The sequence below is a fragment of the Manacus vitellinus genome, unplaced genomic scaffold, assembly GCF_001715985.3.
Source record: "Manacus vitellinus isolate BGI_N305 unplaced genomic scaffold, ASM171598v3 scaffold_44_pilon, whole genome shotgun sequence".
NCBI classification, from domain to species: Eukaryota; Metazoa; Chordata; class Aves; order Passeriformes; family Pipridae; genus Manacus; species Manacus vitellinus.
Window position 1 is genome coordinate 6078797 of NW_021940565.1, and position 12439 is coordinate 6091235.

General features: G+C 36.7%; 1 long non-coding RNA gene across 5 annotated transcripts in view; it reads right to left on the reverse strand.

Annotated features, from left to right (window-relative positions):
• Positions 1–12439, reverse strand: part of LOC108640811 — a 60594-nt gene that overhangs the window by 12499 nt on the left and 35656 nt on the right. For 4 of the 5 annotated variants that reach the window (XR_003916048.1, XR_001921507.2, XR_003916047.1 and 1 more), the window contains one exon: positions 11888–12022. This is a non-coding gene — a long non-coding RNA (uncharacterized LOC108640811). The remainder of the gene's footprint in view (positions 1–11887; positions 12023–12439) is intronic. The other variant, XR_001921511.2, reaches the window with a different exon arrangement.

The window sequence follows — 12439 nt, forward strand, 5'->3', positions numbered from 1 at the left end:
TTATAGTAATTACAACTGAATAACATGTAGCTGAATATAAAACCATTAACAGACATCTAAGTTATATGTTGTTGACAGATGTCTCAGTTTTCCTTTCCCAATTATGGACATGTTCTATGCTTTGCTCCCATTACCTGATTTTGCTTTGCTTGCTCTTTCATTTTGATCTGTAACTGTTCAGTGAGCATAAAGTGTCTTCAAATAACAGGTGCTGACTTTGAGAGTAGTTTCAAACTTCAGTTTGGACTTCTGCCTGCGGTTCAGATTGGGTTCATTTGAGTTCTTACTCAGGTTTAAATCTTGGAATTCCTTCCAACTTGGGTTCTCTTATTCATGCCACACCAAACACAGAGTTGCTACTTTTCAGACGTCACCTGTCCCTACATCATGGAAAATACATGCTTCTTCATAGTCTTGTACAATCAAAAGTAGAGGAAAATATGGAGTCTAGAAAACCTGCATATTTAAGGAGAAGAGAATGTAAGACTCTTCTTTAAAGGAAAACCTTTGAAATACACTAAAACAAATGGGCAGCTCTGTCTCCCTTGGATTTACACTTCAGTTATTAGATGATATCACAAAACACAAAGCTGATCATAAGTGAATCTACAGCAGAATAACCTTAGACCTCTTTACTGAGAAACTGCCTGTACAGATTGAATATGTTAAGTCAAGACCCTGAGGGAGAGAAATATTACTTCAAGTGGATTATAGGAAAAAGCGCGTAACTATGTTCCATTCTTTCCATTAGGAGACTCCTATGTATGACTTGAGTGTAAATGTAGCTAATTTTCTATTTCAGTAGCTGTGAATGTGTGTAGTTGAAAAGACAAAGTGAGAAAGTGGTTTGGGTTGGTCATGCATTTGAGAATCCTTGCTTTTATTGGACCCGTGCCGAGTAAACCAAATGTGAAGGGATTAGCTCTTAAAGCACATTACAGGTGATTTCAGGCAAATGGAAAGAAAGTTTCACTGTGGGAATTGGAAAAAGGTTCCGAATTGGAGAGACTGTGCTTGCTTGTCTGGTATAGTCCAGAAAGATTTTCCTCTCCTCTTTCTCTGCCATTTCCTTCTCTACTGAGGATATAAACCAACTTTATTTGTCTTCTCTTCTGTTTTTGCAAAGTGTAAGTCTGTAAACATGTCTATATGCCAACAAGTAAATATGTTTCTGTAGAATTTTACAGTGCACAAGTGCTCAAAGGTGGTTAATTAATGAATTTTGACATTCAGCAACAAATCATAGCTGCTTTTCTCAAATGGTCAGTTTTCCATAGAGAGCTGATAGCAAGTTTCTAGAGTTCAAAACCCCTTGTAAGAATAGTGAATGAGTATAAATAGGTACAAAGACTCATCAGAATTTTATAATTCTTGAGTGGAATTAGGAATAGTTTTATTGGTCAAAACAAATCTGTGCTTTTCAGATTATACCACATCTTGTGAAAATGAACAATTAATAGTCTTTCTTGCATTATGGCTTCTTTGTGTCTAATACTTTCGTGTATATTATAGATGTTTGGCAGAGATGCATAGAAGCTGAATAATGAACAGTCTGAATTCTCTAGGCTTTGGTATTTTGCCCAGGATTTTTTCCTCTCTATCTTCATTAGGAAAAAACAATAAAGTAGTCTTGAGGCTTAGGACCTACTCTTTTTTTATTCTTTCTTGTGCTGTCTTGAGCCTTTGTATAGCACTAGTATCAACTATTCAATCAACGTCTTTGAAAAGCACCTACCGGGCTGCCAGATTCCTGTTGCAGAGGAAGCTAGATGGTGCCAAAAATCAGTCACTCTGTGCTAAATATTGCTGCTGGCTCCAATCCCTGTCTCTCAGAGTCTATAGAAGTCTAATCTTCTGTTCTTCAGTGAAAAGATGGCAGGATTTAAAAATGCCATCTGAAGTTGCTGTTATGTAACAAATGTCTTGCCATTCTGCGTGGTTAAGGAGTTGAACTGGTCTCTGGTCACAAATGATGGCCAGGTATCTTACATGGAGCACCGTTATTCTCAGCTGCTGTGGTATTTGTCCTTTAGTTCCTTACTTGCCAAAACTTAAGTTTTGTGAATTTAGAAATTCCTGTTTCAGACAAAGTGGTTTGCTTCCAGTCAAGTCTAAGCACCAACATCATGCTGCCTTGCACACGCTCAGAGTGCCAGCCAGCAGAGCACTTACAAAGCAGTTCAGCTGCCCCCAGCTTTCACCACCGAGATGACACCTGTGCAGTGTTGGCATACTGAGGATTGAAGTGGTGTTATATTAAAACTAAACTCAGAAAAAGTAATGCTGAAGCTAAAGGTGCAAACAAATCCATTCATAATTGTGAATGTATCCTTCATGGCATTTCCCATTTTTATAGAATTCAGGGACATTTTTAAAAATACTGAGAGCCATTTGATTGTGTATGAAAGAATAGAATTAATTTTTCAATCTCACAATATGCAGATATTTTTTAGTAGGCATTTAAAACAATCATTACAAAATTAGCCTAGTGTAAAACTGATCAAGCTGCATTTATTTTTGTTAAAATTGTTCCACAGCTGGTGTAGGTACTTAATTAATGCATAGTACCAAAATTCAGTCTGAATTCTCAAATCACCCTGTTCAATGCTTGTCTCACTGGAGGAGCCCAAAGCTGCTGGTCATCAAAATATCTGCCAGATGACCTCCCTGGTGCTCAGGTCAGACTGGTGCTGGGCACCCCTCTGCCCAAGTGCCCCCTGGCCTCACTTCAGTATGTCTCGCACAGCAGACTGGAGGAGCGTACAGCTCCCTTCCCCTCTGCTTTCTGCTCCTATGAGCAGCCATCAGAGCAAATCCTAAAGACAAGGGAACACGGTGTCTTGATTACCAAGCGGCAGCCAGGCATATTCTCTATTTTGCCAACTGAATATTTAGTTGCTCTTTGCAAATTGTGAAAGCTTATTGAGGAATCATTTAAGAGTATCTCTCAATCATGATATCTGGTTGTAGCTGGGGGAGGATTTATGTTTAAATCCCAGGTCTTCTGTGTCCTGGGTGGGCAAACTGTTCCTTGAAAGGGAAGCAGTACAAGTGCCTGTGCCTTTGTCAGCTGGAAGATAAGTGTTTTCATTGCCAAATTCCAGGAGACAGTTCCTGGCCATTTCACTGTAAGGCCAGCAGTATTAAATCCAAAATTTCAAGGATGCAATTCTAGACGTGTGACTCATTATTCCCCCATATAATTTAGGAGGACTATCTTTAACCTGCAGACTTCTAAGAGTCTTTTTGTGTATATAGTTCTTTAGACAGATATATATATTGCTTAGATATAAATCTCTATGGATATTTTGGGTATAGATGCTTCAAAGATAACTACAGCATTTATTATTTCTGTATGTTCAGTCCTTTGGTTGCTCGAACCTATTTTCAGGACTCTTCCTCTCCAATTAGGAAATGGATGTAATGATCGTGGGTTATGGTTGACTCTTCTTGTCCTTAACTAAGAGGTTAATGTATTCTTTGCTGCATGTTCTGCTTTCCTCATAGGCCTAAGTTGATATTGCTCCTTCTGCTGAAGTGACAGCTCCTGGGTGATGTTTGACACGGCGCAGCCAAGAAATCTGTATGCAGGATGTGTTTTCTCCAGCTCGATAGTTTTCCAGGAAGAGGTTTAGCAGGTAAACCAGAGCCCCAAAGTCTGTTTCCAGTATCAAAAGGCTTAGCTTCAACTGCTAATTCTAGAAATACAACATATGAACCTGGTATTTATGCATATGACTTTGATAGCTGAAAATGTTAGCATATGAATTTGAGAGTCTGAAAAGGATTTTTAGAATGCAAATTAGCTTTTAGCTAAGTCACACTGAAAGTAAACCTGAGAAGATAAAAGAAAATAATATTCATATGTAGCAAACTGCAGAGTTTATTTATTACTCTGTCAGCAAGCAGTTTGATGGCCCAGATGAAAACAGAAGGTTCATTATACCTTACAAGCTCATTTCTGGAGATAAAATGTTGGAAAACAGCTCTGAGATAAATTTCTTGTTTAAATATTATTAATATGGAGAATTACTAGGGGAAGCAACCTGTAACCATTAAGGCAGTTTTTCTCCTTTGATAAACTTTATTTCAATGCTATGATCTGCCTTCAGTGTAAGAGAGCTCTAACCCTTTCCTGTCTGCAAAGCTGAACCTTAAAAAGTGCAGTTTTCTTCTACTCTGAATATGCCAGCTTCAGTTGGTCTTATAAGGAGGTACTTTCCTTTTTAGGTGGGGATTTTCTAAGAAGGGATTTTTCTTTTTAATTGACTTTGGAATAAGTTAACTAAGTTTTGAGTTTCCTTGCATGTTTGACTGCTTGAGTATGTTGCTACACTGCTTTATTACTGAAACTTTGGGCTGATATTTTTTTGTTTAATATTCAGAAGATCAGGTAACTGAAATTAACATAGTTGCTCTTCTCTAGATGCCTTTAGGGATACTTGGAAAAACTACTTGTAAGAATGTGCTATAGTATGAGTCCTGCTGACTTTCATTTGATTTTTCATTCGTTAACTTGAGACAATGAAGGAGAACAAAGGTTGCTTATGTAAAATGAGACTGAGGGTGCAGAAACATTGAAAACATGCCTATGCTTGTGAGAGGTGTGGTGTGTAATTGCTTACTATGAGGTGCAATTGAGGAACTATTATGACTAAGAGGGATGCTGCCTAATACATGTCTGGTAGAGCTGCTTTTTGTATTTCTTCCCTTCACCTTCCCTGCTTCTCCCACCACTGCACCACTGTTCTACATTTTCCCTGCATGGGGGAGGAATACTAGTTAGCAACAGAAACATGGTTCCAGCTGAACTCTAATGATAAAACACAGAAATATGTTGCAAAAAATGCACGGTGAGCAGGGGGAAAAGGGAAATAACAACTTTGGAGCTCTCCTCCTATTGTGAACTGTGGCAACCAGGCAATTGGACTGCAAGGGGTTGTGTGTCTGTGGCTCATAGCTAGTTGGTAATAATAAACTGAAGATAATTCAGTGCACTATTTATATAATTTCTTGTTAAACTTGTCATGAATATTCACTTTTGATTCTATTTAGGTTTGGCATTTTCATCATACTATATTCACATAGTTTCCTGCTTTTCCTGTATGTGGGAAAATTATGATCATAAAGCTTTTCCTACACCAAGAAATAGAGGTATTCTTTCAGGACCAGAATGCAGGCATAGATGTTTCTATGGATTTGGGAAGTCTTTTTGCATTTGGGGTTGGTTTTGGTTTCTTTTCTTTTCAAATACAGCTCTCCACATTTCTTCAAATTAAGCACAGATATTTAATAATGAAAACTGACAGTGTTTCAACTGCCATGTATGTGATTAAAAATGTCTAAAACTGCAGCTTAAAAAGTGGTGTCTGGATGAGCTCAGCAAAATACTTCACAGATTATGCTAATTCATGCTCACTCTAGAGAGTGTCTATGGCAAATTGTCTTATTATAAAAGTAATTACTGAACTGATATGCAAACTTTCTCTAGTGTGGTAGCTTAAATTTTACTCAACTTAGTAGATTTTCATATCACTAAATCTATAACAGTATTAAAAAATTATAGATATGGTAGCCCTGCTACAAGTTTTTCTACAGCCCTATGCATTTGAGTGATGGTAAACAGTGAAAAGCGGATAGTGGGCAGAGAGTTTCTACTTCATTTGGTCTCCTTCAGTCCCATCTCATGCCCCTGACTATACATGCTTGCTACTGGACTGTGCAAGGAAATGATTGAATGTGTGGCTGGATTTTTGACTAGAAAAATGAGTAGTTTCATATGTAATTGAGAAGAAAATCAAAATATTTTTGCATTGATTCTTGCAAATGCTTATTCCCATCAGCACTCTATTAATAATATCTGTTGGAAAATGTACTGACTTAAGCACTTATTTTTTTTTTCTTTCTATACAAGTATTGAAGAATGCATGAATTAAAGAAGTAGTACACCCATTTCTTTTTGAATTTTTTTTTCTTTTTTTGAAATTTCTTTTTCTTCTGGTTTGAGTAGGACACTGGGCTAGGTGAGGGACTGAGGTCCCTTCTAACCTCACTTATTTCAGGAGTGTCTCTGATTTCAGTCATTCAGAGTAAGTATCCACAAGGATTGATGGAACTGCATCTGAGACACTTCTGTTGATAGAGGTAGTTCAGGCAACACAAGACTTTCAAGTCGATTTACATGTGTTTGTCAGCTGTCTGAGAAGAGTTTCTATATCTGAAGGATACTGAGCTTTCTGTTCTAAAGGTCAGCAATAGTAAATACATCCTTTTGACTGTTGACACTTCTAAAAAAATTACATTTGAGATCTTTCTATGTGTGCATAACTTTCTCCAATGCCTATAGTGTGGTGGGCTTTTGTTTGCTTGACTGTGAGAAAGGGTGAGTGAATAGCTAGGCAGAGTTTTTTATGCTTTCATACTCTGCTATTCAATGCCAAATCATCGTAACTTTGGATGATGTTGAAAATGGAGTATAGGGGGAAATAAATCACACTGCATTGGAAGGGAAATGGAAAGAAATAAAGAAACTATGTCACTTTTAAATATAAAATACTTTTTTCATTTAGAAAAAAGTAAAATAATTTCAAGATTTCAAAAGAAATTAGTAGGCTGATTTTTTTTTCTTCCCTCTGCTCAGTGGAACAATTTTTAAAGTTCAGTTGAACTGTTGAATATATTCAGTTGCCCTTGATATTCTTGGCAAGTTTAGAACATGCACAGAAAATTTTGTGGATTCCTGATATTTAGCTTTTCTGAGTTGAGACTATGCCTTTAGTAAGCAAAAGTCGCTGCTATTTTGCATATGGCATTAGAAATAAGAAATAAGCCAATTCAGAATAAAAATAGCTGACTGTAGTTTAAGGTGATCTTTTTTCTTTAATGTGAATACTTTGAAACACTAACTTGAGGGTCCAAGTGTTTGAGTTGATGAATTGCCCATACTTTGCACTGCAGAAAGTAGGAAATCATGGAATCTTGAAGACATAAATAAATTCTTACATCCTAAGTGGAGATGTGTTTTTGAGGCTTACAAGCAGCAGACCAGCTTATAGGAGCAGACACCCACCCCCTCCCCCCAGCAGTTTTGTGACCCTGAAGCAGGGCTTTTGAGATGAAAAAAAGTTTTGAATGCTGACTGAAAATCTGAACTTGCTACCTAGCTCTATAGTGACTTCATGTGACTAGTTTAGCTCTTTTGGTAGAATAATTTAGAAAAAGAAATGTCTCTGATTTTGTCATGCAAAATTGTTTGCATTTAATTGTTTAAAAATTTCAATGCATTCTCTTGTAACATGCTGTCAAAGTGCAAGTTGTTATTTAATCAATATTTACTATTGTGAATAACTGCATGTACAAGTCTATAAATACCTGTTTCTGGGAAACAGTGTTTCAGCAATCTGGAATATTTTACTGAAAGTGGGAACCAAAAATACATAATACTTAAAAAAACCAAAAGAAACAAAAAGTGCCACCTGATCTAGTTTAAAAATTAGTTTGCTTTAAAGTGTATTATTTCTATCTAACTTCCTAAATGCATCCTATATTTTTATTTTAAATTCTCCGTGAATGTTTAGTTCTGCCTCTGTACTATTTGTACCTCTAAAAATGTCATTGATATAAAGAGACTTAAATATGTGATGAATGAAGTATTGCAGCTGCCTGAGTAAGAAATTTCAGTGAAGCTAAAGATAGACTTGTCTCTTGTATCTATTCTTTGGCAGAGAAACAGGGTGATTGAAGGGAAGTACAGTATATGAAAGCACAGCTAAAATACAGACACACTGACATTATAATAGTGTCTCATCGGGTGATGTGGTGTTTTGACTACATGGCTGCAGCAGGTCTATAATTTAAATGCCATTAATGGCACAAAAAACAATAGCATGGAGGCAGGAATACTGTAAAATCTCTGGGTCTGTACTTACAATGCAGATGAAATAGCCCTTTGAACTTGTGGTGCCAAATGTTGTCCAAAGTTACTATTCTTCCACGAGGAAAGCAGTTTTTGTTTTTACGGTGTTTTATGTCTTCCCCTCCTAGCACAGAGAGACATTTTCTGTTCAGATTTCTTGGCCTGTGTCACTACAAAGATCCCAGGCGAAGGGACGCTGCTTGTGTTTTGCTTCACTCATGTCCCGTTCACACATTCAGCATAGAATTTGCCATTGTGAATAGTCATGACTATGTTTGCTTTGTGCTCGTTGGCTTTTGAATATGCTTCTTTATATTTTGACTCGAGTTGCACACAGAACTAATTTCACCAGAAGCTATTGGTGTTCAGCTGTAACAGAGTTACACATAGTCCTGTGACTGCACCCTCCTTATAATATCTCATTTGTTTCCACTTGGCTGTTGTAATGTTTTCTGCCTGTTAGACTTCTTGTCCTTTCCCTTGCTCTCCTTTTTTTTTACTTTTTTTTTTACCCCCATTTAAAATTATAACTGACTTCATTTTGATTATTGAACTTAACTGTGGGTAAGCAATAAGCACATGTTTCTGTACCCTCACAGATGCCAAACATTTAATGCACCTTTACTGTAATGTATGCTCTAATTGTTTGCAAGTAGAGTGAGTCTATCCAGAAACAGTCCCCGATTTTTGAAAACCCTGTAAAATGTGTACAATATATTAATTGTGAAGCTTTTTTTAGAAAATTTCAAAGGAGGAGAAGAAATGCTGTGTAAGTGAAACTTGTTTAAAGTGCTCCACCATTTCTAGCAGGAGACTGTTATAATAGTTGCATTATTTCTTTATACTGTTCGAGTGCCTTTGTAAATCTCAGGCTTTTTTTTTCCTTTAAATTGGTTCACTGTGTGTAAATGTGGTGCTATACCATGTAAATACTATCTGTTTCCAGTTTTAGCTAAGTGGATGCACTCTTTTCAAAATATTCATGCAGTGTTAACAACAATTAAAGCCAACTTATATTCTGTGAATAAATAACTAAACATTAAAGGTTACTAAAGAGATAAGAAGGGAGTTTCAGAAAGTTATTTTTCTTTATAGTACAAGCCGCGCATTCAAAGTGTGGTAAATTTGTGCACTTATGTATACCTTTTTTTCTCACTTAAAAACAAATCATACCTAAAATTCAAAGCACGTGGAGTAGAGGTGGATTTACTTTATACTGAAGGTAAATACAATTGAAGAAAAATAAAGCCTCTGCATTAATTTAGAAACTTTGAATCTTAACAGAAGTATTTATTCAGAATTCTCTTTATCTGGTATCTGTCAAGTGTAGCTACCTCTCTGAAACAGGGTCTTTCAACTCTGTGATCATTAAAATACCTCTCTGCTGATCCTGTGCATTCATGTAACAACTCAGGCTCTTCCAAAATGTAGTATTAATATGTGCAAAAACAAATCTTATGAATGTTTTGATCTCAGAAGGAATCTTGATCAGAACAACTGTTAAATGCAAAATGATACATTGGCCAACTGAAAAAAGCTGTCTGTGTTTATTTCCTTCTCAATATCAGTGAAGAAATATTTTACTTAAACCACTGTGCATGGCTACTGCAATCAGTACTTTTCAGTTTTGTCTGAAGAGAAAATGAATAATTTTTCTTGCACTTGTTGCCACAAACTCTGAGGAGTAACATGACACCAAAGCACAACTTCAGAGAATGGCTAGCATTTCCGCAGACTGCTGTTTTTAATTAGATCAGAATATGAGTTAGTGAAAAAAAATTTCATAGTGTCAGGTTTGGTAAAATTGGTCTTAGTTATAAGACTATTTTTCTACTTAGGAAATAATTTCTGAAATGAAAGGGAACTATTCTTTACGTTCAAGGAGATTTTAAATATAGAGTGAACCTGCACAATTTCTCCATGTAAAAAAAGCATACTATGCACTTAAACAATTTTTTCCTAATGAATACCTTGTACACTAGTAATTTCTTCAGTAACCAGAATGGTTGTTACTTTTCTCTGAAAAGCCCCACGTATATTTTGTAACAACTGAAAACCTGAGCGCAATTCAGTTCCTGATATAGTGGTGCAGTCCCAGCTGCCCTTTCAAGAGTGGAATTCCAGATGTTCCTGTTTTGCTTATGGAGCAGTGCTATAATTTTTGGACAGCAGGGATACAATTTGGCTATCTGATAATGTTGTATCTGTTGAAATACTTTCACTGTGGCTGTTGCAATGTATACATACATTGTGAAGGAAACTATATTATGGATTGCATTCATATGATTCAGGTGAGTGCAAGAAGAGCTTGGATTTGAGGATACAATGATGGCATCTCAAATACCACATAAGGGGGGAATTATGCAGTATCTAAAGCAGCATATACAGTAACATAGCCAGTTATGTTATTGAACCTGTTATTCATATAATAATTTAGGTTGGAAAAGCCACTTAAGATCATTGTATCCAACACTAAATCTAGCACTGCCAAGTCCTAAGTCATGTTCCTAGGCACCATGACTACATGTCTTTTAAACACCTCCGAGGATGGTGACTCCACCACTTCCCTGGGCAGCCTTTTCCAATGCTTGATGCCTTTTTGGTGAAGAGGTTTTTTTTCCTCTAATATCAAATTTAAACCTCCCCTGGCGCACCTTGAGGCCATTTCCTCTTGTCATATTACTTGGAGAAAAAAAAAGACTTGGGCACGCTCCTCTAGAGCCTCCTTTCAGGTAGTTGTAGAGAGTGATAGAGTCTCCCCTGAGCCTCCAGGCTTAACAATTCCAATTCCCTCAGTTGTTCCTGAGTGGACTTGGGCTCCAGACCCTCCACCTTCATCATGCTACTTCTTGCTCTTGTCGTGGTTACAGTGTGTATATAAACCTATCTATGTAAGAGTTTCTAGATGCTCAGCTTAAGTGTTTCTCCTATGTTTCTTGGAGCTGTTTTTGTAGGACACTAAGAGCTTAATAAAGCTTGAATTCAAAAAAACAAAGCATGTGAGAACAGGTTTAGTTGTGGTTGTTCCCATATTTATGGTATTATTTCAGAATGTCTTCTACTATGGTTAAAAGTGCATGTGTTCAAATTTCTTGAACATGTTCATAACAGGGTTGAGTGCTGATCTTTTATTCCTTCCACACTTAATTATTCCATTTAATGCTGTGGATATTCTGGTTGTGGATTACCCCATTTTAAATCACCATTACAGATAATTTCAATCATTTTACATGCCCAAGGGAGCAGTGGATCAGGGCAGAAAGCTTCTCAGGTACTAGCTATAGCTGCTACTTATGGCAGAAAAGATCAAATGCGAATTTCTTTTCTGTTTGAAAACTCTCTGTGGATATTTCTATTTTCATAATTGGTTTAGGGTGAAAATGGCTTTTTAACAAGATGTAGCTTTCAGGTGGTAAGACTGATGTATTATTGTAATAGTAATCAAGATTATAGGAACTGTTAACATTAAACAGTTCTGCCTTCAGGATAAGAAAAATGGAGATGATTCCTAGAATCCTACTTTGTTGGTGAAAGATTGGAGGGGCTAACATGGGCTTAGGAGTATGGAGAAAAGGATCTCTCCCTTCTGGGCATGTGGAGTTGAATATTCACTTTGCTTTGTGGTCTAGGTTTATTGCTAAATGCTCAAGCAAGCCTGGAGGCATTTCCTAAATGAGGTTGCAACTGTATAGCTTTTAAACTCAATTAGCCCTCTCTTGTGTTTTTTGCATGCCATGTCAGTTCTAATGGAGTTTACTGGGCTGTGTGAGAAAGGGAAGATGTGGGGGTCTCCATAACCAGGGCCCTTCTTCCCCCCTACTCCAGTGGATTGGCCACATCTTATTGTGGTCCTTTGGCAACAGCAATTTAAAGGTTCTCCAGAATCTTAAAATGTAAATTGTGCTTAAGGAGGGGATACTGGGGAAAAACGTCATTCAACAACAAAGAAATAAGTAAGTTGGCTTCCACTACCTGATATGAGACTCCTTCAGAATGGAAAGAACACCAAAATGGGCTGTGCTTTGTGTCAGATGGACAGGATGAGTTGGCCCAGTGTGTTTCTTCCACACAATGATCTTCTGAGGTTTGTGGTCTGTAAAATGCAAACTTGAGAGAAAGAAATCCTATCACAACTAATAGAAAAAAAAGTGTCTTAAGAAAATTGCTATTCACAGGAATACAGATATAACAAAGTGGTAGAAATTATATCTTACCATTTAAATAAAAACTAAAACACCTAATAACTGCCTTAAGGAAAAACCCCTTTGTTAGTCTTCAAGTACAAGAAAATACTTGACCTGTTTTCAACAGCAGTGTTTTTATAACTCGCTTTTGTTGGATCACAATCTTTTCTCTTTTTTCTGTTTGATCTAAAAGTCCAACTGTGTTAATTAAGAAAATTAATGTAATGCATTAAGCTTGTAACATGATTAAAGGTATTACTAGAACTTTATAGGAAGAATGTCTTTTCTCATTCTGTTAGTTTTTCCCCACAATTGCAGTTGTATACAAAACCATAAGTAC